Source organism: Periplaneta americana, chromosome 1 (genome assembly GCF_040183065.1).
Source record: "Periplaneta americana isolate PAMFEO1 chromosome 1, P.americana_PAMFEO1_priV1, whole genome shotgun sequence".
In the NCBI taxonomy this organism is placed as follows: Eukaryota; Metazoa; Arthropoda; class Insecta; order Blattodea; family Blattidae; genus Periplaneta; species Periplaneta americana.
The window spans coordinates 178286094-178313185 of record NC_091117.1 but is presented as its reverse complement, the minus strand read 5'-3'; the positions used below and the strand labels follow the sequence as shown (position 1 = coordinate 178313185).

Genomic DNA, 27092 nt, shown 5'->3' with positions numbered 1-27092 from the left:
ACTGAGCACCGCTGTTACCGGACCGTAAGTCGGTATGTAATCTCTAACCAGCTTATCAGCACACAACTTGCTAGAGATATTTCTTAAAGGGTAAATCTTTACAAATTTTGTGAAGACATCGTACGTAACAAATATGTACCTGTGTCCGAAGGACGATGTGGGCATTGGACCGTGTTCGTCCACTGCTACAAGTTCATTCTTTTTACCCCTGATAATGACCTGTGGTACATTGTCATACCTTACATTTAGAGGTTTCGCCCTCTGGCAGACCTCGCAACGAGATATTACCCTTCTAACCTTCTTTGACAGTTGCTTAATATAAAATGATTCTGACATAGTTAAAATGATCCTATCACTCCCAGAGTGACACATAGATAGGTGAAAGTTATTTATAAGTTCATTCTCCATACTCGCAGGTATGTATATCTTCCACTTCTGGATATCCCTACCATGCAATTTATACAAGATACCAGAGCGCAATCCATACACTTCATCTTTCACCTGTGAGATTTCTCTAGCTTTGTCCATTAAGGCCCTTATCGTGGAATCCTCCTGCTGCAAATCTGCAATTTTCCGAAATTTTCCCGTCAGAGCTCCATTCCTCGTGGAATCAATTTTCATCACGGCAATTTCGTACGCGGGGGCGGTGATAGTTTCCGGTAGCCCCGATTTGGAATTCAAACGAGAGAGACAATCACCAAAGATATTGTCTGCCCCCGGAATATGTCTGATCGTCACATCATGAGCCAAAATTTCGTGCACATATCTAGATATTCTAGAGTTCGTCAATTTGCATCTACTCAGAAACGCTAGGCTTACATGGTCAGTAAATATGATTATCTGCCTATTAAAGATATACTGACGGAACTTCTGTAGTGCGAAGTACACAGCAGAAATCTCTAGTTCCGTGATTGATGCGTTGCTTTCGGTACGCGACAGTCCCCTAGAAGCTGTGGCAATCACATGTCGCTTATTATCTTCATCTGTCTGACATAGAATTGCTCCATATCCATATGAAGACGCATCCGTATAAATCTGAAAAGGTAGGCTGTCGTTAGGCCTTTCCAACAGAATTGAGTCGGCAAAAAGCAGTTTCGTTCGATCGAATGCTTCCTGCTCTGCCGACCCCCACCTGAAGGGTGTATCCTTCTTCAATAATGCTCTGAGTGGGGCTACATGCTTAGCATAATTGACGAGAAACCGATTCTGGTATTGTAGGATACCTAGATATCTACGAACCTGTTTCCGGTTCCGCGGCGGCGGGATCCTCGAAATGCTCTGAATTCTCTCTTGGTCCGGTCTAATTCCGTCAGACGAAATTACGTAACCCAGGAAAACTGTCTCAGCTTTAAAAAATGCTGTTTTCCCCAGCTTGACTGTCATACCAGCCTCTCTCAATTTAGTAAGTACAAAATCAATATCCCTAATATGCCTATCCACATTATTGCCATATATAAGAAAATCGTCAATGTACTGTGCCAGAAAACCTTTCGTTGAATCACCAAAAATTATGTCAAGTGCCCTTAGTAACGCAGATCCAGAACTCGCGATGCCGAATGGGCATCGGGTATGCTGATAAACTTTCCCGTTATGTAGGAACGCTGTGAATTTTCTCGAGTCCTCGTCAAGCGGAATCTGCCAATACGAACTGGTCAAGTCCAAACTAGTGAATATAGAACAGTCACTGATACGGCCTAACCAAGTGTCCACTGACTCCGTCCTGAAATTATCTTTAACTGAAAACGAGTTAACGTGTCGGGCATCGATCGTTACTCTTAAGCTTCCATTGGGCTTCCTAACCCAGCACAATGCATTTACGTAAGGCGAGTCCGATACTTCTATAACTCCGTCTTTTAACATATCATTTATGACTTCGTCTGCCTGATCCCTTAAATATAGGGGGATGGGTCTACATTTATGCCGAAATTCCTCCATTCCTACCACCTTAATTTTGTGTGTGTACACTCTACACAGACCCGGCGCGTCTGAAAAGACATTTAAATGGCTACCTACAACATCCATTAAGCGTTTTCTTTCACTCTCACTCAGGCCGTGTGCCTGGTTAACTTTATCTCTCACTATTTCGAAAGTATCTGTCTTCCTATTGTTATACGCGACTACCTGCCTAAGATCGCCAAGCGAAATCTCATTACAATATCTGGCCCTACCGCTAATGAGATTACGTCCTATTTGTCTCGCCTGGACTAATTCGCCGATACATAACTCGCATTCTCCGCAGTCTACTTGACACACTCCCCTAGTTACCTCGTTACCTTCCCACGGATTAACCTCTATAATTACATTCTTACAGATTTTGAGGTGCTCTACAAAAAATAACTCTTCCTGTAATTCAATCTCTCCTGCGGTTCTCTCATCTAACTCAGCTCGAGCGTTATTGCTACTGAATGGGACATGGCCTACACTGCCGTTACCTGCCGTAACCCCTAGTCTGTTTTCCCTGAAATCTAATAGCGCGTGCCATTCATAAAAGCTTTCTACTCCAATAATGATGTCGGTAGTCAACCTTTGTATCACAAGAAAAATAGCATTTAATTTCACGTCTCCGCACTCTAACTCGAACCATACTTGATATTTTACCTTTTCCTTTTTCTTGCTTAGGGCGCCTGCACAGTACAGTGAACATATCGGTAACGTTTGCAGTTTTATTCCTGAATCCCTAACCTTTTGAAAAAATTCCAAGCTGCATACATTATTTGTGGAGCCCGAGTCCAACAACACACAACACTTTGTCCCAAATATTTTAGCATCTATATAAGGCAATACATAAGTCCCATTATTTTCTAACTCTGGGTTAGTAATCTCGCTCTGTCTCTTTACGCTTACCGCGTTGGTGGATTCTTTGGATAGTGACTTATTGCACTTAGCTACAGAAATCTCCGAACCCTTGAGACTTCTGTCTAGCAGTTTCCCGAGTGCGACGCAGTCGGTTCCACTGCTATCTCGTCTCTATTTCTACTATTTATAGGCTCCCGGCCCATATTCATTCTGACCGGACTTTGCTGACGTCCGTTCATGTCTCTATTCCTGCTTTGTCCCACGTTACACTGTGTAGGTGGCCTATTGCACCCTTGTGAGGCCATTTCTTGTAGGACGCCTCGCCTATCTCTCTCCTGCTCCTGTCTCCTCCAATCACCTCGATTTTGCGGTCCCCTGCTAAAATTAGGCTGCCAGAATCCCTGTCTGTAATTTCTGTTCCTAAGCCAGTGTGGTTGGGTTCTAAGCCTATTATTTCCATTTTCTTGTCTTCCCGTGTACCATCGTATGTGGTTAACCCTACGCACGGGACCAACACCTCCTCGATCGTTCCTCATCCTGTTATGACTACTCTGGTTATTCCTACTATTATTGTAAGGACCCCCAAAGGGCGGGTCAATCCTTCTCTCCCTGTTGGGACTTTTCCCTCCGTTATGGCCATTATGGTACCGACTATGTGCATTGTTGGGGCTCCTGTCACCACCCCAGTTACTCTGATTTTGGGCTCCTGTCCTTGGGGATGAAAAGGCCGTACTTGCCCCCTTCCCCGCTTTCTGGTCGGTGGGGCTTGAACCCTTTCCTTTGCCATGTTCATAATCTGCCTGTCCACTACATTCATAGTGCGTGGCGTCCGAACCATCCAGCGCAGTCAATAAATCTATTGTTTCCCCGAAGTCTCGGGGCCCTGCTACGATCAGATTATATCTTATGTTCTCGGGATACTGCGAAATCACAGTTTGGATCAGCTCTGAATCCGGTATTGGCGGATTGAGGCTTTTCCCTTTCTTAACAATTTCAAGAAAATAGTCTATCATAGAGACGCCTCTTCCCGCGTCAAACCTGCTCTGATTAATTTCCTTCCTAATTCTTTGTTGTTGTCTTTGTCCCCAGTATCTCTCCGAAAATTTTTCTCTGAATTCCTCATAAGTGACATTATCCCCTAGGGCCACTAGCGCCCAGTTGAGTGGTCGGCTCTTTAGGCTCTTTCGTACGACAGTCATTTTTAAGTCATCCGGCACCCCTCTTACTCTGAAGTACGTTTCTAGCTCACTTATGTAGTTATGTGGGTTTGAAAATTCAACCTCATCAAAAATAGGGTAACCAATCTCATTCAAAATGTGAGTGGGGTACTGGGGACGGCCTAAATATGCCTTGTCGTTTACATTTATCAACTCACTACGCACATCATCCCGTGAGGTCTGACATTCCTCACCAACACTATTGTTAACATGTCTTACATTTATGTTGCTACCTGATGCCGGGCTCTCACTTGTGCCCTCTTGTCTAGAAACTGCACGGTCCGAGCTGCTATGTCCGCTTAAATTTGCGGGACTACCCCCATTTAGTACGTCGTTTATTGAGTTTAGTTTACTTCCTAATTCTTCCAAACATTCGTTATCCGCCCTTTCTTTATTCTTTATGGCTCGCTTGAGACCGTCCACTTCCTGATCCATCTCACCTATTTTCTCTTCCACCGAATTCTGAATTTCCCGAACCTTTTCCACTATCGTTTCCTCCACAGCTGATTTTAGATCGCTATTCTCTCTGGTAGCGCTATCTCTAACTCTAACTTCTAAATCCTTCATACTTTCTGACATCCTATCCATAGCTATCTTCAATTGGTTCTCCATTCCGATCCCATTCTCGGTTAATTTCCCCTCTAGCTTCTCTATTTTGTCCTCCATCTTGTTTCCTCTTTCCGCTAATTTTGCAATATGATCTCTAATCTCTCTCGAACTTTCCCCCAATCTATTTTCCATTTGTTTTATTTGTTCTCTACTTTCCCTTGAGTTATTCTCTAATTTAGTTTCCATTTGTTTTATTTGTTCTTTACTTTCCCTCAGAATCTGCTCTCTACTTTCCCTTGAGTTATTCTCTAATTTAGTTTCCATTTGTTTTATTTGTTCTCTACTTTCCCTTGATTTATTCTCTAATTTAGTTTCCATTTGTTTTATTTGTTCTTTACTTTCCCTCAGAATCTGCTCTCTACTTTCCCTTGAGTTATTCTCTAATTTAGTTTCCATTTGTTTTATTTGTTCTCTACTTTCCCTTGAATTATTTTCCATGAAGTGTCTCATCTGCTCCCACAACTGCTCTAGCGTCATTTCCCCTTTGCCGCTGTTTCTATTCTGTTGCTTTTCCACCGTTCGCTCTCCCTCTATTTCTTGTCCTGCGTTATTCTCGACCTCCTCCCTAATTTCCATTATTTCCTCGTCCTTCCTTTGCTCCATGGTTCCCTTGTTTCTATTTCCTCGTCTTTCTCGTATTTTCCTAACTACTTTACTCCTATGGCTACGTAGTATCATCTATATGCTACTCTGTCATCTATCCGACGCTCGCTTTCCCAATAATAATCTAACTAGGCCTGTATTTGCACTCTACTCACTTCCAACAAATTACGCAATACACTTGTTTCACTCTTTCCCCCAAAATATCACACACAAAGAAAAATACATATATATATATATATATATATATATACCCAAAATATCACACCAGAAATTGAAACTTATACACTTTATAATTATTCCCCCAAAATATCATATACTGTACATATATATATATACACATTTATTCATCTTCCCGCATACTTGCCACTGCCTCTCCGAGTTGCCTTCTCTGGTGGTCTCCGTGTGGCCTTCACTGGTGGTCTCCGTGATGTCGCGATGACTTGGTTCTATTCCCGGCTTCCAGCGTCGTTCCTCGGCTATGCAGGGCTGAAATGCTCCGTCCGGTCCTCCGCATTGTTTGGTGCTGTGTTCGCACCCGGGGCCGGTCACTGGAACAGTTGTCTTCCTTCGAGCCCCACGTTGGGAAGCGCCATTTGTGGGTGGATGTCGCTATGGAGGCCCCACGTTGGAAGCCATTTGAGGGTGAGTGGTTATTGTGACCACACGTTGGGCGCCATTTGAGGGTGGGTGCGTCTCGATGTTGCGTGAGATTCACTCAGGGTAGCCGAGGTACGGTTGTGGTGTAGGTTGATGTCGGGAATAATACCAAGCCGGCTACTTAAATAAAAGGCAGCGTAAACTTCAAAACTATAAGTTTATTGTCGTATCCACTTGGTAAACCCTATAATATGTATTTCCGGCTGACATATAATTCAATCGTTGGTCGCACTTCTGTATCGACTCTATGGCGGCTCTGAATAAGCTCTATCCGATACTACAAATTCAATACTCTGTCCAGTACACTATGACACGAAGCGAAATAGTAGTCCTGTCGACACCAAACGAAGTAGTTATTCTGCCCTGTATGTAGGGCCGCCGACACGATGTAAAGTTGTTTTGATGATCTCCGCTCCGAAGCGGAATAGTAGTCGTCGACACCAAACGAAGTAGTTATTGTGCCCGGTATGTAGGGCCGCCGACACGATGCGAACTCGTTTTTATGATCTCCGCTCCCCGTCACCCTTATTTATAAAAACCTATCCTACGCTAAAACTAACTATCCTATTGGTTAAAAACTACGTCACTAACTGGCCTAAAATCTATTCCCTATTGGTCCAAAGTGACCTCATAAGCTGGACCAAGATCTCTTCTTATTGGGCGCGAAATATGTCATCTCTAAATTTAAACTTTGGATTTCCCATAACATCTAATTAGTTTGTATATCTCACAAGAATACCCGTTCTTTGGAAAACCCAAGCTTGGCAGTATCTTTCCCACGGGTCTAGTCCGACTCCGGCTTTAGAATTTTATGCTTCATCGAGTCTCTATACGAAAACCCCGCTCAAGGTGGCCCTAAATCTGTCCCATGCTGACAAGTGACGAAACACCTGTGTGAGGAAGCTAATTCTAACGAAGTCGCCAGAACATCCCCGCGAATACATGTAATAAAAATATGGAGATATCACTTCGCTAATAAATCGGTCTCTCCCTCTCCTAATTACTGCTTCAACAGACAACCCCTGAAATAAGGAGTTGCAATCTGGTTGGCCAGCTCCATTTGGTATCACAGAAGTCTTAATTTATACATCTAGATTACACAACTTTTAACACTGTATCACTTCGGAATATGTATGATAAGAACTTTCTTGTGTAAAATTTTTAACGTACCTTGTTAACAATACATAGCACAAGAAAACGGATACAACCCTAACATAATAGACAACATAATACGTAAGACAAAACAAAACCACAAAAAACAGAAGAATATAACACAAACACAAGAACACAAAAAATACATCACACTAACATACGAAAACAAAAACACACATAAAATTGCAACCTCATTCAAGAAATTAAACTACAACATCGCATACAGAACAAATAACACTCTACAAAAACATCTCAACACACAAACAACACAAACAAACAAATACAACCACACAGGCGTATACAAACTCAAATGTAACACCTGCAACAACTTCTACATAGAACAGACAGGCAGATCGTTTCAAACACGTTACAAAGAACACATCACAGCCATAACAAAATTACAAAACACCTCCACATATGCAGAACACATCACAAATGCCAACCACACCTACAGAGACATCAACACAGACATGGAAATACTGCACATCCAACCAAAAAGCCAGAAACTCAACACACTAGAACAATGTGAAATATACAGACACACGAAAACACACCCCAACGATATTCTCAACACACAACTCAATTTCAAAACACATACACTCTTTGACTCTACACTACGAACGCACACACACAGGAAACAAGAGACGCCAAGACCAACAACGACCAGTTCCGAAGATGGCCGAAAATAGGTCGAAACATGTTAACAAGGTACGTTAAAAATTTAACACAAGAAAGTTCTTATCATACATATTCCGTCTTAATTTATCTTGCACCATATTTTCCTTGAAATGAAACGAAATTAATGAGAATTTCTAGTGAAATTATAGGCCTAGTGTCTGTAAAATTAAATATGTAAAAGATGAAGAAAACGAGAGAATCAAAGAGCAGATGAAAAGTTCCACTTCACAGAACCGGCTACAACACATGTCCTAACCTTTGACGATGAAAAAGACTAATAGAAGACAGTCTACAAATAGCTGACAAAGTCTAGAACTACGTAACGAATTTACGACCCAGGAGGAGAGGTCACGGGCTAAGAGCGCGATAGTTTAGTGAAGCCCATTCGCATTGACATGTTGCGGCCTCCTCTGCCAGTTACAATTTAGAAACTTCCATGCTGTGCTTCAAACAAGATGCGTCTTCTTCGCTAATATAACTTTATCTAATTGTAAGACTTCCAACATTAAATAAATCAATGAAGAGGATCTAAATCAGCGGTGACCAAACTGGGTATCGTGATTACATCGTGTAATCAAAGACATTCATACTGGTAAGGCGAATTTTCTGTACATTGCTCTCTGACTCGCTCATGTACTGAAAGTAAGTAGTGTCGGTACCATGTCGCTCTACAAACCCTCTGTCTCTACGAGCAGGAACTGAAGGTTTCGTACAGAATGCGAACAGGAATTTATTAGCTGTTCTGTAGGAGAAAATGTAATATGTTGCTTTGCTCAACGGTTCAATTAGTAGTAGTAGTAGTAGTAGTAGTAGTAGTAGTAGTAGTAGTAGTAATATATAAAAGCGACATTATAGGGCATTACGCTGAATACACAGGCATACCAGGTATTATTATTATTATTATTATTATTATTATTATTATTATTATTATTTATCAGCAAGTATTACCATAATTCTTATATACGTGCCTGAATATATAGGTCTACATCTTTCCTTGAAGGATAAAATAATTACTAGACTACGCTATATCTCCATTTTAATTTTTCTTTTAATCTTTTGAAGACTATTATCAGTTATTTACTAGTTATTTATTTAATAATAATAATAATAATAATAATAATAATAATAATAATAATAATGGTACCGGTAATACTAATAACAATACTGATAGCATTACCAGTAGCAGTAATAGTAATAATAATAATAATAATAATAATAATAATAATAATAATAATAATAATAATAATAATATAGAGAAACTGGTTGAACATTACGTGCTAATGTAGTAATGAAACAAGCTATTAAACTCTAAGAACTGAAATCAGCCATAAATCATCGTCATGAAGAGAAGGATGACAAATAAAATGTAAGGAAGCCAGCTATCTAGTGGCGAACGAAATAACTTGTTCTCTTAAGCCTTCCAACGAAGGAGAGATTTAAAAAATAGCAATGATCAAGGTGGCTGAAATAATTTGTCCAATGAAAGTTGTGAATTAATTTTGAAAGACTGCGCTTTCTCGACTAAATATGCAGAAGAGAATTCAGGAGATTTTGTGTTCATGGGGAATATTAAAAAGAAGCAACTATATAATTGGCTCTTGATGACAGTAGTGACATTACTGATAGCAAAGCTTGCAATTTTTATTAGCGGGTTGATGAAGAACTCAATGTTAGTGCACGAACCGCCATTAGTTGTAGTTTTCATGTCAAGTACTTCTCCCCCTTCTCTTTACTTCATAGACTCTATCTCGCGTGTAATCACTGTCGTTCGAGTTTTGGTCACCGCTGATCTAAATGAATTTGTACTGGAAACTTCAGATTAAAAGTATGAAGACATTTTTTTGCTCCTGCAGACGTATCATCAATCAACTCTATAAGAAATGAAGGCATCGTTTACGCAAGACACGGCACAATTAAGACCATTAAAGACAAGAATGCTTACAACTGAGATTATATTGAATTCTTTGACTCAAGTAGGTAACAGAACGATTGAAATAGGGCTTGGAATGTCGCGAAACCAGAATGAAATGAACATTCTCGAGAAGCGGCCACATCCTCGTGTCATCTATTAGTGGGTAATGCCGTTGATCAGTTTAGGAAGAACAAGACTCTGTAATTGCAAGATATAATTGCATACGACTAGGAAGTAAGGCAATTGAAGAGAGAACTAGCACATCATGACATTAAAAATAAGCTATTCATGTTTTCAAAATTGGGAAGAAATGAAATATTTAGCTTAAATTATGAAATAAAAGAACATATCGGTAAATCGGTATTGCGTGCAAAATGAATAACAAATTCAAATTTAGCCTAACAATTTAAAAACTATAAACCTGTTGATCAAAGGAAAAAACGCAGATATCCGGGAAACCTTTGAACGTTAAACATAAAGTTAAATTACACCAACAGAACTAGAAAGACTGCGTGAATAAAATGAGTGCAGAAAGAATCCTCAAGCAGCTTTTTTTATACGAACCAATATAGGTCGAAGAGATTTGGGACGTCCAAGAAGTAGGTGGAATGATTCTGGTTTTAATTTCTGTTAGAGGCTGAGTAAACCCAGGGCCATAGTATGAGGCCGCAAGGATTAGTTCAATGAGGAAATCCATGATTCCATTAGGAATCGAACACTCGACCTTCCGGCTGTGCAGCATTAACCTCTTCCCTTACTATCTATTTTACCAGTTTTGTGAAAAAAAGTGTCATATTTTTTTTTATTTTTGTATAGAAGTCATTAATTTAATATTGCAGAATCACTGTACATCACTAATTTTCTTACACACCTAAAAAATCACTATGAAATAGACATACATTCATACCTGAATTATTATCCCGAGTTATCTCGTGCACCTTGATTCCAGTTCTGGTAGTTGTCCTGCTTTGATTTTCTCCTGAACTATTTACCAACTTATATTCTTTTTATGGATTAATTTATTAGGTACAATACTAGTGCTGTTATCAAGGCGTTAAATGTTGCTTGTCGTGTGATAGACTCGAAAGCAGGGTATTACGCACAATGGCACATTGCATTCCGGACAGTATTATCTGCTATATGAAAGCGTTTTGGGAAGAATGGTGTAGCAGTCATTGAATATTTGTACCAGTACATCTGTTCTTCAGGTTTGTGAATAATGTTCTGCAGTATCACTATGCCCAAAAGTACACGTATTTCAGAGTCTGTAGCAGGCCGCCACGAATTATTTTCAGCATTCTGTGAACACTTATTAGCATGCCGAATCGTCTCCTCGAATATAATGTTGATGAGGTCATTATTAAAGAATAATTTAAAAAATTGAGAATTATCGTTATCAGAAACAATGTTAAAATTTCAGGGAATGGAGACCTCGGAGGTGCAGAAGAAATGGTGCCAGATGTCTTCTATTCAAACCACTGTCGAAAAGACGCGACATCAACTGATCTGAATTTGTTTGCTGGTCTATAACTTCGTCTTCTGATACCGATGTTTCATTTCCTAATCTTCTACAGGAATATATTCCTGATCAAAAGTTTCGGAATCACTAACTTGATCCATCTTTACACAAAACAGCACAAAAACACTAAACACAAACAGAAACCGCCAAAACTAACTAGCATCTACTCATTACTGTGTGTGAATGCTATATGAGCATAGAATTCCACTCGCAAGGAAGAAGTACAAAAAATACCACCAGATATAGCAATATCACTAACTTCTGTAGCCATCTAGTGAGGAAAAGGTTAATGAAAGAATGGAAACGTATATATTCGGGGTATAATCCTTAGAAGCGAAAATGGGACTTAGACGAGTTAACTCGGGTTAATAAATTTTGACACAAGTTAGCAACCCGAGTTAACTCGGGTTAATCAGGGAAGTGGTTAAGGCTGGTTCACAATAAACTTGGAACGGAAACGGCAACGAGAACGAGAACGAGGACGGAAATATTATTAAAATAAATGTATTTAAATGTGAGGATTCACAATTAACTACTGTGAACGCTCACATTTAAATACATTTATTTTTACATTATTTCTGTTGTCGTTCTCGTTGCCGTTTCCGTTCCCGGTTTACTGTGAACCAGCCTTTACAAACAAAGTGCTCCACTTCACTGCAGGAGTCCCCCGTGCCTTGACCACCTCACGAAGTGACTGTATTCTTCATGCTTTGGCGTAATAGTTTCTTGCTTGGATTTGTTTCTGTTTCTCAGTAGTCCCGCTTTTTGTAGTCCAGCAGCAAGTTTTTGTGCAGCGAACAGTGGCAGGTGCTGGACGTGGGAACCACAACACAACTCCAGCGTCAAACTGGCTGTAACATTGCTGCAGAGGTCTCCAGGGAATCACTCTCAATTTAGGTCATTTTGTGGCTCTCTGGTTCAAAAAACTAGGATATGATTTCCACGAGATTTCTCTCCCTAAAGCACTTTTGTGCATTGCATGTCTCCTCCTGTTCTGCTAACTACACAACAAAGAAATTCTGCTGCAGGCTAATATCACAACAATCGTAATGATCAATGCAATGCAATGTGGCATTGAGTTCTATGGAGGAACATTTTTAGTGGGTTATTTTACGATGCTGTATCAACATCTCAGGTTATTTAGCGTCTGAATGAAATGAAGGTGATAATTTATTTTAGTAGGTTATTTTACGACGCTTTATCAACAGCTTAGGTTATTTAGCGTCTGAATGAGATGAAGGTGATAATGCCGGTGAAATGAGTCCGGGGTCCAACACCCAAAGTTACCCAGCATTTGCTCATATTGGGTTGAGGGAAAACCCCGGAAAAAACCTCAACCAGGTAACTTGCCCCGACCGGGAATCGAACCCGGGCCACCTAGTTTCGCGGCTAGACGCGCTAACCGTTACTCCACAGGTGTGGACTGAAGGTGATAATGCCGGTGAAATCAGTCCGGGATCCAGCACCGATGGTTACCTAGCATTTGCTCATATTGGGTTGAGAGAAAACCCCGGAAAAAACCTCAACCAGGTAACTTGCTCCGATCGGGATTAGAACCCGGACCCCCTGGTTTCATGGTCAAACCCGCTAACCGTTACTACACAGTTGTGAACTCTACGGATGAACGAAGTAGTCAGTATTGGCAGCTATGAAGGGAAGTAAAACAATACAAGATTAATAATGTGACGACCAAAAAGAAGATATTTATAACCAAAAGGATATTAAACTTTTATCATTTATATTTATTTTCAACTGAGTTCCAGAGAGTGCGGGGCATTGCACAATCAACCAACACCTCACATTTCATTTGTGTTCAGACACTTCTTAACAACACGTCCTGTGTAATATTCCGTGCTTCAAATATTCCAAAATTATTCTTCACTGATGTTGAAGATGTAAGAAAGTAGTACTTATGATTCTGACATCAACTCACTAGCGGTAATTATTGGCAATATTTCCGCTTTATTATTATTATTATTATTATTATTATTATTATTAAATTATTGAAATATATTATTTCCATGATTGGATTATATGAACCTATGTAACACTCCGGCATTAATCATTCATGTAGCTACTGTACCTTTTTTTATTGAGAACATAACGTAAAGATTTCTCTCTCTCTCTCTCTCTCTCTCTCTCTCTCTCTCTCTCACTAAAAAAAAACTTTTCAAAGAATAAGAAGATAAAAACCAGAACACGAACCATTTCTATACCAATGGGTCACTAACAGAAAAAGATGTTGGATGTGCAGTTGAAATAAATCCTTATCATAAAATCCTCCATTAACAATCAACATTCATACTCAGTATTCACACTGTTTGCAATAAAGAAGCACATCTTCAGCCATCACATCCTAATAATCTCTACATTATCTCTACGTATTTACAGATGACTGACATTTAATCAATTAATTTTGTACGTTATTACACAAATGAAGCGTTTTTCGAAGAAATGACGAAAAATATTTTTTTCGGCTTCTTCTTCGCGTTCATATATTACCACTCATACGTCTCAATAACCAATAGTTTTACCATATATGGGAGTCAAACTTCAGACACAAATTATTGTTTTCGGCTTAACCGTTGTTCAAATACCAAAATGACATTGACTTTTTGGTTACTTACAACCTAAAAATTCTGTTCTTGCAATTAATGCATTTATACACCTATCAACTTGTATTTTCGAAATGCGTCTGCTGATAATACCTCGTGAGTGTGCAAGTGTTTCTATATTTTATAAGTAACAAATGCATAACAGTTGTTAGCTGGGGTATAAAAAGAATAAGTTATTTTGTTCTCAAATACTACTTCCTGAAATGTAGTTACGAGGTTTCAAAAGTAAGCCAACGAATCTCCTAATATTAATTTGTTGTTCTACCCGTTTGGCTACTGATAGTCTTTCTCTTAATTATCCAATTACCAAATAATGGTCAGAATTACAGTCTTCCCTCCTCAAGCTTCTGAATACTTTTGGTCGCTTGAAGATACAAACTTTCCATCTTTCACAATGATCGCTGCAACATAATTAGTGCACTGCATGTACGTAAGAATGTAACAAAGAATGTGAGTAGTTCGCCGCTGAAGTATGGACTTGCGTGCAGCTAGCAAAGGAAGGGAAGTGACGCCGGATGCAGTTCAGGTACAAGGATGAAGCTCCAGACTGTAGAGCAGCTGGAGAACATTTAAAAGGTCACCAAGTGATCACCCTCCTAGACACTGACACACAAGTGAAAATAAACAGACAAATTTTTCTTCCTGTGAAGCCTTTACAAGAATTCTGAAGACTCGCCGAACTACGCGAAAGTGTCAACGTTCCAATCGCAGCACATTACGTTCTTAGTTTACACAAGGCCTTTTAGTAAAGTCTATTCTACAATATACACCGTGGAATGTAACATCGCACCACTATGGACGCAGAAAAAAATGTTATCAACAGGATATCGTACATCAATCGATCAGTATAGTGCAATGAATTTACAATATTTATAGAATTTGATAGGTTAAGGCTGTTTGAGAATAAGGTGCTTAGGAAAATATTTGGGGCTAAGAGGGATGAAGTTACAGGAGAATGGAGAAAGTTACACAACACAGAACTGCACGCATTGTATTCTTCACCTGACATAATTAGGAACATTAAATCCAGACGTTTGAGATGGGCAGGGCATGTAGCACGTATGGCCGAATCCAGAAATGCATATAGAGTGTTAGGAGGGAGGCCGGAGGGAAAAAGACCTTTAGGGAGGCCGAGACGTAGATGGGAGGATAATATTAAAATGGATTTGAGGGAGGTGGGGTATGATGATAGAGAATGGATTAATCTTGTATAGGGACCAATGGCGGGCTTATGTGAGGGCGGCAATGAACCTCCGGGTTCCTTAAAAGCCAGTGAGTAAGTAAGTATAGAATTTGATTTAAGCTAATATATACTATTTGTTAATTGTATCATTACTATAACTTAAATAAAACATTGCTTCCAGCCGAAAGTTGACACTGATTTCATACAATCGATATTAGAAAATAATAGTCATCGACTATCAAGCTAATAAAATATTACTGATAACAGTTTATTTCTACCAAAATTTAAGTTTAGAACAATAATTACTTTCTGGTATAAGTTTATTAGATTCTTGGCCAAACGCTTAATTGCTTGTAAATGTTTAATATATAATTTTCAGTCATATGTACCGTGAAATTGATCAGCCTTTGGATAGAAACAGCTATAATAATGTTATTCATGTAACTAAATATTCAAAAACTGGTTTAGCCCAGGACTACACTGAGAAACTCTTGACTTTATTTGAGACTGCATAACATAATTACATCATTAGAGGCGTCAGGACTGTCTTCTGGAAATCCCAGAATTAGTTGAGCTACGTGGAAGTTCGTTGTGGGAAGAACGGAGTCCACAATACTGCACAGGGAAAGTGCAGTTGTGAAAGGATAAATACTCTGTGGAAAAAAAAAAAGGCTGCACTATGTAGTATCCTTCATGTCCATTACAAATTCCACTTGTAATAATAATAATAATAATAATAATAATAATAATAATAATAATAATAATAATAAAATAATTATAATAATAAAAATAATAATAATAATAATAATAATAATAATAATAAAAATCTGAAAGTTAGAATTTATAAAACAGTTATATTACCGGTTGTTCTGTATGGCTGTGAAACTTGGACTCTCACTTTGAGAGAGAAACAGAGATTGAGGGTTTTTGAGAATAAGGTTCTTAGGAAAATATTTGGGGTTAAGAGGGATGAAGTTACAGGAGAATGGAGAAAGTTACACAACGCAGAGCTGCACACATTGTATCCTTCACCTGGCATAATTAGGAATATTAAATCCAGACGTTTGAGATGGGCAGGGCATGTAGCACGTATGGGCGAATCCAGAAATGCCTATAGAGTGTTAGTTGGGAGGCCAGAGAAGAAAAGACCTTTGGGGAGGCCGAGACGTAGATGGGAAGATAATATTAAAATGGATTTGAGGGAGGTGGGATATGATGGTAGGGACTGGATTAATCTTACTCAGGATAGGGACCAATGGCGGGCTTATGTGAGGGCGGCAATGAACCTCCGGGTTCCTTAAAAACCAGTAAGTAAGTAGTAGTAGTAATAATAATAATAATAATAATAATAATAATAATAATAATTATTATTATTATTTATTTATTCTGGCGAAGTTAAGGCCATCAGGCCTTCTCTTCCACTTACCCAGAAACAAAAGAAGCTGATACAATTTTACTGATATTTAAAGAACACTAATGAAAATGTATACACAAGTTGAGTAAATTAATGCAAACGTAATAAATAATAATTAGAAAATAATATAAAGCTAGAAGTATTCGCCGGGATTTCAAAGAGGTCTTCCGCTATCACAGCGTCTATCTACTTTTACAATACACGAATTAGGGGGAAGGAAATTGGACACCCTTACATATTTTCTCCTGGCTTAGGTGCCTCTTGAAATATGCCTTATTGGTGTCAGTTATGGGGTTCCAAACAGTCTTCGGACTGCTGACTGAACATGCATACATACATAAGTTACATACATACATACATACATACATACATACATACATACATACATACATACATACATACATACATACATACATACATACATACATACATACATACATACATACATACAGTAGCGCTCAAAAGGTTTCATGTTGTCAGTACGTTTTGCATGCAGTTACAACAACACAAAGCACACAGCTGTGTCATTCTATGAGAAGCGTCACGTTGCTGTGGTTACGTATCTAGGAAACAGGCAAGCTCACAGAGTAACAATATAAATGAATGGTGAATTTGCAAAACGACTTAAGTCCACATTTTGGGGGTTTTGAGTTGAGAGCATGATTATGTTACTGTGTGAAGGGGCATCGTTTAGTAGCAGAATGACTTTAATCCACGACTTTTGTATAGTTTTTATTAGCAGCAGAATATTTGGTTAAGGGATAAAACGACTTTACTCGTGGACTTAATTTGTTTTTCCTGTCAAGTGCTGAAGAAACTTACATAATATGCAATTTTAATCATACACTCAGCTAACAGATTGTTTTTTGTCTGTTGTCATTGGTAATTCTTTCCGAACTTCTCTCACATTTACCATTCCTTCCAGTGCATTCTTCAGTAGGCAGTTCTATTCAGCCAGTGACGAAACCTATACCCTTTCTACTTCTTGATCATTTTCAGCATCATTCTTTCTCCATACTTTCCAACACAGTGGTTTATCCCCGATCAATGAAACCAAAATTCAAGATATTCGTAAAATGCTTAAATACATTCGTGTTGAAGAAGATGTGCATACATTTTACGAAAACATTGTAGCATGGGAGACAACAAAGAATTGAAAGATGAAACTAAGCTGTGGTCTTGTTATAACACTCCTAACAGTCTCATGCTCTTGTGATTAACAAATTGTTCAAAATAATGTTGTTCAACAATTGCAATATGGTTATTTTATGATTTTGGTACAAATACATTTAGTTAAACATGTTTATGTGTCAGTAATCTAATAATTATGATGCAGGATTGAAGTTAATTTGCAGAACAACTTAAGTCCTGAAGATAATTCAGTTTTTACGACATGAAGAAGAATACAAAAGTATGAATTTTTATAATAAAACTATTTCTCTTACTTATCTCTTACATATAAAAAATTATACTGTAACAATATATGGTTCAGTGAGGCTAAAAACAGCTTTCTTTAATTTTCTCGAAACTGCTTATAGGGACTTAAGTCGTTTTGCAAATTCATCATTCAAATGTTTATTACATTAGCTCATAAGTATTTTGTGGTTTGATTTGGTGGCATGGTGTACATTAAATATCGGTGTTTAAGTATTTAGACAGTGCTTGTTTATTTGTACAGACCATTGCAAGTTTAGACGACCATGACGTCGTGATCTTACAACCTCTCCAACTTTAAATACTTATTTCATGTAAATTTGTGCTATCGTAGAAAAAAATATGCATGACATACATTCGTAAAGACGTTATCTTTTTGGCCCTCATGTGTTTATGAAAGTCGGCTTCCCCTCGTTTCACAAATTTTACACTCATGCCAAAAAGAGAACCTTTACGAATTTGTATCACAAATGACACTATTAATTTAGTTTATTTTAAACTAATTTATTTCATTTCATTTTATTTTAATATATGTCATACCTATGATTAAAGTTCTGGCTGATATGTACAGATACGGAATTAAAATTTGGAGCGAGTCTTGATGGGAGTCCACTTGTAGGTAGGCAACAATTTCACACGACTGTCCACAAGTAGCATATATAGAGGGGTACTTGTTTACTGCACATGCGCAGTGTATTTTAAGCGAAACATACAATAAGGGAGCTCCAAATTTTATTTTTGTATCTGTACGTCTATTATCAGGCAGTATATCTCACTTGATATGTGTCAGAGGAAGAAAAATATTGTTTGTATACAAGTAAAGCCCGATTATTAGAGACCGGATTTTAAAGGGAATCCCTTTTTTATTTCAACACGAAACATGAAATAATTAATTACGATATTCAAAACTATCTTCCACCGACCAAATTATGTGGTTTTGATTTCCCTTTTTCCCTTTTTTAGTCTATATTAACTTTTTTCCCCCTTTTCTAAAAACATCTCTTATTTTGGTCCTTTCTTCACAGGATATCGCAAACATTTAGATAATTTTCCTATATTTTTCCGATAGGCCTATAACTTCCTGAGCAAGAGAAAATAAATATCGTTCTCATCTAAATCCAGACATTGAAAAATTAGTAAAGTGTGCTGATCTAGAGTTGAGGATAAAAAGAAAATTTTCACCTCTGGTTTCAGTTGATGTAGAGCGGTCATGTTCTGTTTATACAGACATTCTACATTCAAAGGGGCAGAATCATATTGAAAAATATTGAAATGTTGAATGTGATCAAATACAACACTTTCCTTATGTTGTGAAGCGATAAATATAAACTTGTGTGTGATATGTGAATCCATGAATGTGCTGAAGTGTGTTTTCAATTAAAATAGCACCATTTTGAGGGAGTTTATTATTTTTATTTTAGTAGATTATTTTACGATGCTTTATCAACATCTTAAGTTATTTAGCGTCTGAATGAGATGAAGGTGAGAATGCCGGTGAAATGAGTCCGGAGTTCAGCACCGAAAGTTACCAGCATTTACTCATATTGGGTTGAGAGAAAACTCCGGAAAACCTCAACCAGGTAACTTTCCCCAACCGGGAATCGAACCCGGGCCATCTGGTTTCGTGGCCAGACGCGCTAACCGTTACTCCACAGGTGTGGACCTGAAGGAGTAATAAAGTCCTTTTTGAAGTCCTTTTTTTGACTATAGGCCTATCAAATACAACACTTCCCTTATGTTGTGAAGAGATAAACGTAAGATTGTGTGTGCCATGTATTTCCATGAATGTGCTGAAGTGTGTTTTGGGTAGTAATATAGTCCTTTTTCAAGTCCTTTTTTTTTGCTATAATTTCCCCCCCCCCTTTTTTTTGGTCCTTTTTGTTGAAAAATTTTCCCTTTAAAATTCGATCTCTACTGATTATAGTGTAATATGTAACAGCGATGTGAGCAATGGAGGGGGAAAGGAACTGGCCACCCTACCCCATTATCTCCTGGCCTAGTTGCATCATGAGTGATGCCTTGTTGGTGTCACTTGTGAGGTTCATACCTGCCGTCGGACAGTTGACTAAACAACAATAACAATCTATTTAAAGTGTTAAATGATTTAATTTCATTTAATAACTGAATTTTTATGAGACCCATAAGAAGGAATAGCTAATGAGAACGTACCATTTTATGACAACAATTATGAGTGACCGCTATTTCTAAAAGTCTTGGAGCAAGCTGTTCTAGAAACAGGCAACGAAGTAGGCTACATGTGATGAGATGTTACAAAGTAAATTCTGCTCCATTGAGTGGATGATATGGCGGCATCTCAAGCAGGGTGGCAGGTGACATCATCGTTGATGTAATCGTGTGCGATATGTTGACAGGGGAGCCGAGTTTAATGGAGGTGCCACCCGGCAGGGGATTGTTCGGTAACCTGCAGGAACCGGTACCGTGCCGTCAAATCAGCGGAATAACGGTTGTGAATGTTTTGCGAGGCACGGGTCGTTGTAGCTGCGGCTTCACAACCTGCTATTAAGTGTCGTAACACTAAATTAATATCTAAGAACAAGTAAAACGCTTATGAAGATATCTGGACCGCAAGTGACCGAGTTTCCAGGGAGTAGAAAAAAAAACTTAGTTTTTTTTTTGTGATTCATTTAATTACGCTGTTATTCGGTTATACAGCGTCATAAAAATGATGAAGAAGGTGGTGCTGCTGATGATGATTATGATGATGAATGAACGAATTTTAGTTATTTACCGAGGATTCGGTCATGTGTTCAAATCCCGGCTTTGTGCTCTTACTGACCTATTTTCAAGCTTCCAAAATTTAATTGTGACGTACAGCCACCGACATAATTATGTAAGTAGTTCGGGCGGTAACTCGATTGTTTAATGATCCGAAGCGCCTTGCGAACGTGAATTGGATTCCCGCTTGGGCTTATTAGTTGGTGTGGATCTTTTTATAGATTTTTCCCAACTATACGGCTAATTTCAGGTAATTCTATGATGAATCCTTCACAAATTATAATTTTCACACTTTTCTTACTTACTCACTTACAAATGGCTTTTAAGAAATCCAAAGGTTCATTGCCGCCTTCATATAGGCCCGCCATCGGTCCCTATCCTGTTCAAGATTAATCCACTCTCTATCATCAATCCCACCTCCCTCAAATCCAGTTTAATATTATCCTCCCATCTACGTCTCGGCTTCCCCAAAGCTCTTTTTCCCTCCGGTCTCCTAACTAACACTCTATATACATTTCTCGATTCGCCCATACGTGCTACATGCCCTGCCCATCTCAAACGTCTGGATTTAATATTCCTAATTAGGTCAGGTGAAGAATACAATGCGTGCAGTTCTGCGTTGTGTAACTTTCTCTATTCTCCTGTAACTTCATCCTTCTTAGCCCCAAATGTTTTCCTAAGAACCTTATTCTCAAACACTCTTAATCTCTGTTCCTCTCTCAAAGTGAGAGTCCAAGTTTCACAACCATACAGAACAACCGGTAATATAACTGTTTTATAAATTCTAACTTTCACATTTTTTGACAGCAGATTAGATGACAAAAGCTTCTCAACCGAATAATAACAGGAATTTCAATTTTCACACTTTACAACAAGAACAAAAAGATAATATTGAGGAGAAAATTCACTCATAAACCGCCAAGAACTAAGTGTAAATTCTAATTAAAAAGAGGGAGTCATTTATGCCTTGATAACCTAATTGTATAGAACACTTCCGGAAACTGTTATGAAAGTGAGAGTATTGCTGTTAAAGTATTATTAAAAATCGAATTTTCCTTTCTTCTTACCGAAAATTATGCCTCGTGTTTCAATGGTTATTGCCTATTGCCTCGCTGATTCTTGAACAGCTTAAAAATGGTACTATAGTGGTTAACTACAATACAGTTGGTTTATGTAGGCACAGAATTCTTAGAAAGGGAAGAGATAATCTCTCACTTGCACTCGTCGTTGCCGTAACCCGTCGGCAAATATATAAAGAGTGCTCGGAGTCGCCTATCTCCACAATGTTAAATTTCACCAAGTTCATGACCCATTTTCTCAGAAATCTTCACATGTAGAAAGATGAAACTTTTACCGTATATTACAGGAAGCCTGTTGATGATTTAGACACAAGTATGTTTAGTTATTATAAAAACCTTACAAATTAAAAGTTTTTATTATGAAACTGAATTTTGGAAAGAAAAAAGGAGAGAATTTATTTTTATATTTTTAAACTATCCAATGTAGAAACATTTTCGTACGTTAAACGTAGGAAATATTTATGGATAGCATGTGGTAAAAATTTGAGCTTTGTATTTTAGGTAGAAGCTGAGATAATGAGTCATATGTTAAAAGAAATGCAATTTTTGGGAAAATTTATTCAAAGTTGACAAGAAACATCAAATGATAGGTGCAACATAAAAAAGACAAAAAAAGACTTTCCAATTTTCAAAACAATAAGTGTCATATACCATTATAATGCCTGAAGTCTGTAGAATAGGCTACAAAGAGACAATAAAATAAAATTTCAAAATTTCGTCATTTTTGAGGTTCCGAACCCTCTTAAGGTAATGGATGAAGAGAGAGGAAACTACAGGTTTGTTGCTGCAGTGCCGGAGACGTCCCTATCATCTGATTGCAAAGCTTTGAATTTTTTTTTTCTAACACTGGTTTGAAAATCACAAACATAAGTGAAACCAACTACTATAGTCGCGACGTTGTTATTTCCGGCGTGACTCCGCCTCTTTGCTTACGTCTTAGGAAGTGAAGGCTCTATAAAGTCTAGGTAGGTAGTATCGTTCGCCATTTTTGTTCTTTCGTTGCCGAGCTACCATACGAGGAATCTATTTGCCACATCGTTAAACATTATCATGTCGTAGCTCCTATGATAAGAAATCAAACGCACTATAATTCAGCAAATAATTGAGCGGCAAATAACGTCTTCGTGTGCTTTCTGCGAACGCCCACGAAAGAGCCAAAATGGCGGGCGATTATATTAAGTATTTATCGAGCCTTAAGAAATGAATAACGTCTTTGTAAGCGAATCACAAGACGCACACGTTTAAATGTAGCCGACCTGCAACGCGATTGGCTGCCGGAAATTAGAGCGACGGGCCTATAGTAGAGTCAGAAAGTATCGGAACTTCGGGTGGCAACGCCTTGCTCTACAGGCAACTTCTCTGCCTTGTCCGTGTGGCATGTGACCTAATCTCCAGGCGTATAGACTCAGTGTAGCTGCGCATGAGACTGGGGAAGACTAACGTAGCTGGAAACCAATAAAAATGCAGTGCAGCTCTCAGCTTCGTTTATGTGGTAAAATGAGCTGGAAAGAGCAGAGAGATAACATTAAATTGTATGTTAAATTCGGTAAAACATTTGCTGAGACTTTGGCACTCATGCGCCAAGCGTATCGAGAAGAACCAATGTCTCGGACCCTAGTGTATGAGTGGCACAAGCGCTTCACAAGTGGCCGACTTTAACAGATTTTTTTTTTTTAGCTCCCGCAGGAGCTTTAAAAAATTGCCGAAGCCTACGATATTTCACGTCGTCTTGGCGGGGTATTGGTATAAGTTTTCAACTAGCAGTAATCGCAGATGATCCACGTTCAGGAAGACCCAGATCGGCAAGAACAGAAGAAATGATAGCACGAATTACACAAGAATTCAGACGAGACCGCAGACAGTCAATAGATGGTGTGGCTACTTTGTCAGGCATTTCGCATGGTTCTGTGCAGTTCATTCTCCACAATGATTTGAAAATGTAACTTGTGTGTGAGCACGTTGTTCAAAGAAGCCTAACAGATGAGCAGCGGGAACAGCGGCAACTGGTTAGTGGAGACCTGATTGACAGGGTGGACCAGGATCCAACTCTCTTGCACAGAGTGATCACAGGTGACGAGACATGGTGTTTCCTTTACGACCCGCATCCAAAGCGGCAGTCTTCAACGTGGAAATCTCCCGGCTCACCATGGCAAGAGACATTCCGTGCCGACCGATCAAAGGGGAAAGTAATGCTGGAAGTGTTCTTCGATATCCAGGCTCTCATACATTTCGAGTTTATTCCTGAGGGTCGAACTGTCAGTAAGAAGGCGTATGTTGCAATTCTTCGGCGTCTTCGTGATGCAGTTGGACGAAGAAAACCCAACTTGTGGCAAGGACAGAATTGGGTTCTCCATCATGACAATGCCCCAGCAAATGGATCGTTCTTGGTGAGCGAATTCCTCGCACAACACAAAATACCTGTCCATCCACAGCCACCATATTCTCCAGATCTTGCTCCAGCAGATTTATACTTATTTCCAAAGGTCAAATCCCTACTCAAGGAACAGCGATTTGCGTCAGCTAAAGAGGTGAAAATTCATGCGACAAGCGCTCTGCGGGAAGTGACCAAAGATAGGCCGCAGGAATGTTTCGAGAAGTGATATGGACGCTGGCAGAAGTGTGTCACTTCCCAGGGGTCGTACTTTGAAGGCGGTGTCTGTGTAAATGGTTATATGCCATCTGCAACAAAGGCATCTACACATGTTCACATTGAGTCTATACGCCTGGAGAGTAGATCACATACTACACGGACAAGGCAGAGAAGTTGCCTATGGAGCATGGCGTTGCCATCCGAAGTTCCGGTACATTCTGACTCTACTAGTATATCGTCGTTGTTCCTGCAATAACTCCTATGTGCAAAATATATAATTTTTCAGTAGGAGGAAAAAACACATTAATTCATCTTATGGTAGCCGTACATAGGGGACTGTGAATTCTTACATTTTCGAAAGAAAGAAATATAATTACATACAGGAGATTTTATTATTTGCTGTATCACTATTTAAGTTATTTAACAGAGCAAAAATCTGAAAATCATAAATATGTCACATAGGAGCTATTGCAGGAACAACGACGATATTAAATAAAAAAAATATGTATAATTATATATCACGTATACACTTGCGAACTCATATTGCTTAGAATCTATTTCAGCTCAAAAACTAATTCATTGATAGTGTTTTATCCAAAGGCAGATTTTTCACTGCAAATCAAGCATTATACAATATTTTTTATTTTTCACCTCCCTCTTAGTCTCCGCATACGATCCATGTACTGTACTTTAGTGTTGTATTGTATTTATCATTTACATTCCATAGTATTCCTACATCGCTTTCATATCATATCATATATAATATCATATCATATCATATCATATCATATCATATCATATCATATCATATCATATCATATAGCCTGTCGCTAACACTGGTTTATGAATACGAAAAACGTTAGTTCGCTGATCATCCACCGGAAGCCCGCGCTAAAAATGTCTGTGAATATGGTCCATAAAGTCTTAATTATAGTCACAGTGTAGTTGAAATATAATACAGAAGAGTTTTACAATACGGGTTGATTCAGACTTATGTTATAGAAGAATATGGTAGATAGAGAGTCCTAAAACAAACATTTATCATTAAGCAATGTTTGTTCTATCTCGAACCGGTACGGCGCTACACCTTGTTTTAGTTTTGCCACTGTTTGCCGTGTTATGATTGTTTGTTGTTGCTATGCACATTGATGCGTCATTGTCTCAGTCTGCATGTCATGCCAAATTATCTAAAGGGAGACATTTCTTTTTCTCTTACTGATCAATTTCAGTATTATTCTTTCTTCACTCTTTCACTCAACCAGGTAACATGTTCCAACAAGAATTTGAACCCGGGTCCGCTCGTTTCACAGTCAGACGTGTTAATCGTTACTCCATTCATTCATTCATTCATTCATTCATTCATTCATTCATTCATTCATTCATTCAATTATTTTATTCCACAGATCTTACATGAGCAATGAAGCTTTAAGATGTGGAACAAGTCAAAATTTTGCAATATTACAATTACAATTTTTACAAATTTTTACAGTTTTACAATTTAGCAATTTTCTACAATTTTTACAATTTTGTGCAATGTTTTACAATATTTTGGCGAGATGTAGTGAGATGAGGTGGGTCCGAGGATTCGCCAAAAGATTACCCGGCATTTTCCTTTTGGTTGGGGAAAACCTCGGAAAAACCCAACCAGGTAATCAAATCAAAGGGGTTGATGCCGAGGACTAGCCATAGTTCATAGACCATCCGGCTTCAGTCCCACGGCTGGGGAAAACCTCGGACGAAACCATTCAATAAGATCAAAGGGGGATGTAAAATCTTGCCCTCCCCTAGCAAAAAATGAAATGTCGCTCCTGTACTAAGCCTTACTGAGGGTTTTCCATTGTGCTTCAATAGGGGTGGGAGCAGGAAGCAGGCCGTTGGTGAAAAAAAATGTTCTTTTTCTAACCGCCTACGCCAACATACAGATAAACCAAAGTAAATATACGTAAGCTTAGTTTTAACGATAAAGATGGCAATGATTTATTGATACTAGTGGTAGTGGTAATGCTGTAATGCAGGTGACGATAATTACCATGATGACGACGATGACGTTGTTATGACGGATGCATTGGGTCCGGGAGGGCAGTTCCGATTGATTCGTAAGAGTGGCATTCTCACACGCAGCCTGCCAGGTGCGCTCATACCGGTTCCTGCACAACGCTTAATTACACGTGCAATTTATTGCAGTGGGTGCGAGCGAGGCGGATCTTATCTACAGCGGGCATCGCAAATTTGCCTCAACTCCCAGGGGTTCATACCCACGTCTGGATGGCATTAATTCCGTGTTCAAACCTCTCAGAGTCCACACTTAGTGGAGATAAGAGTACGCTACACTTCATTTTTACAACACTTGGAGGAAGTTCGTACTTCAATAGCTCTAGTGTCCTATGGAAGACACGTTATAGGTTCATAACTGGCCTGTTTTTCGTATCTTACGCAACATACGGTGTGACTCACATAATGTGAAGTCATTCAGATGCCGGACCTCGTTTATAATGGACTTATAGACGTATCCTAGATTTCGACGGAATTAGAATCCGCGCAGCGTTCAAACCGAGGCTTTGCCGTTGTTAAATCAAGTGGCTCTAAAGATAACATACTGAAAAAATATAATGAATTTATTAATAATTGATTAAATGGCGATCTTACTCGTGTTAATTATGTAAGCATGTGCGGCTTACAGCTGTTTCGGTGCTATTCGACACCATCCTCAGAGCCTACTAGATCTCGGGGCTATCTCAACTTCGCTGCCTGTTGTGTGGGTGCGTTGGTGTGATGAAGAGTTGTGTCAAATAGTGTGTTCTGAAATTGATCTGTGTGTTGAGAATTTGATTGGGGTGTGTTTTAGAGTGTCTGTATATTTCATATTGTTCTAGTGTGTTGAGTTTTTGGTTTTTGGGT

At 38.7% G+C, this 27092-nt stretch overlaps 1 protein-coding gene and 1 pseudogene across 6 annotated transcripts in view; both read right to left on the bottom strand.

Moving 5' to 3' along the window:
- Positions 1-27092, bottom strand: part of Fhos (Formin homology 2 domain containing) — a 758651-nt gene that overhangs the window by 227815 nt on the left and 503744 nt on the right. The gene's annotated exons all lie outside the window — the stretch shown is intronic.
- LOC138710044 (U4 spliceosomal RNA) lies at positions 23282-23446 on the bottom strand (annotated as a pseudogene).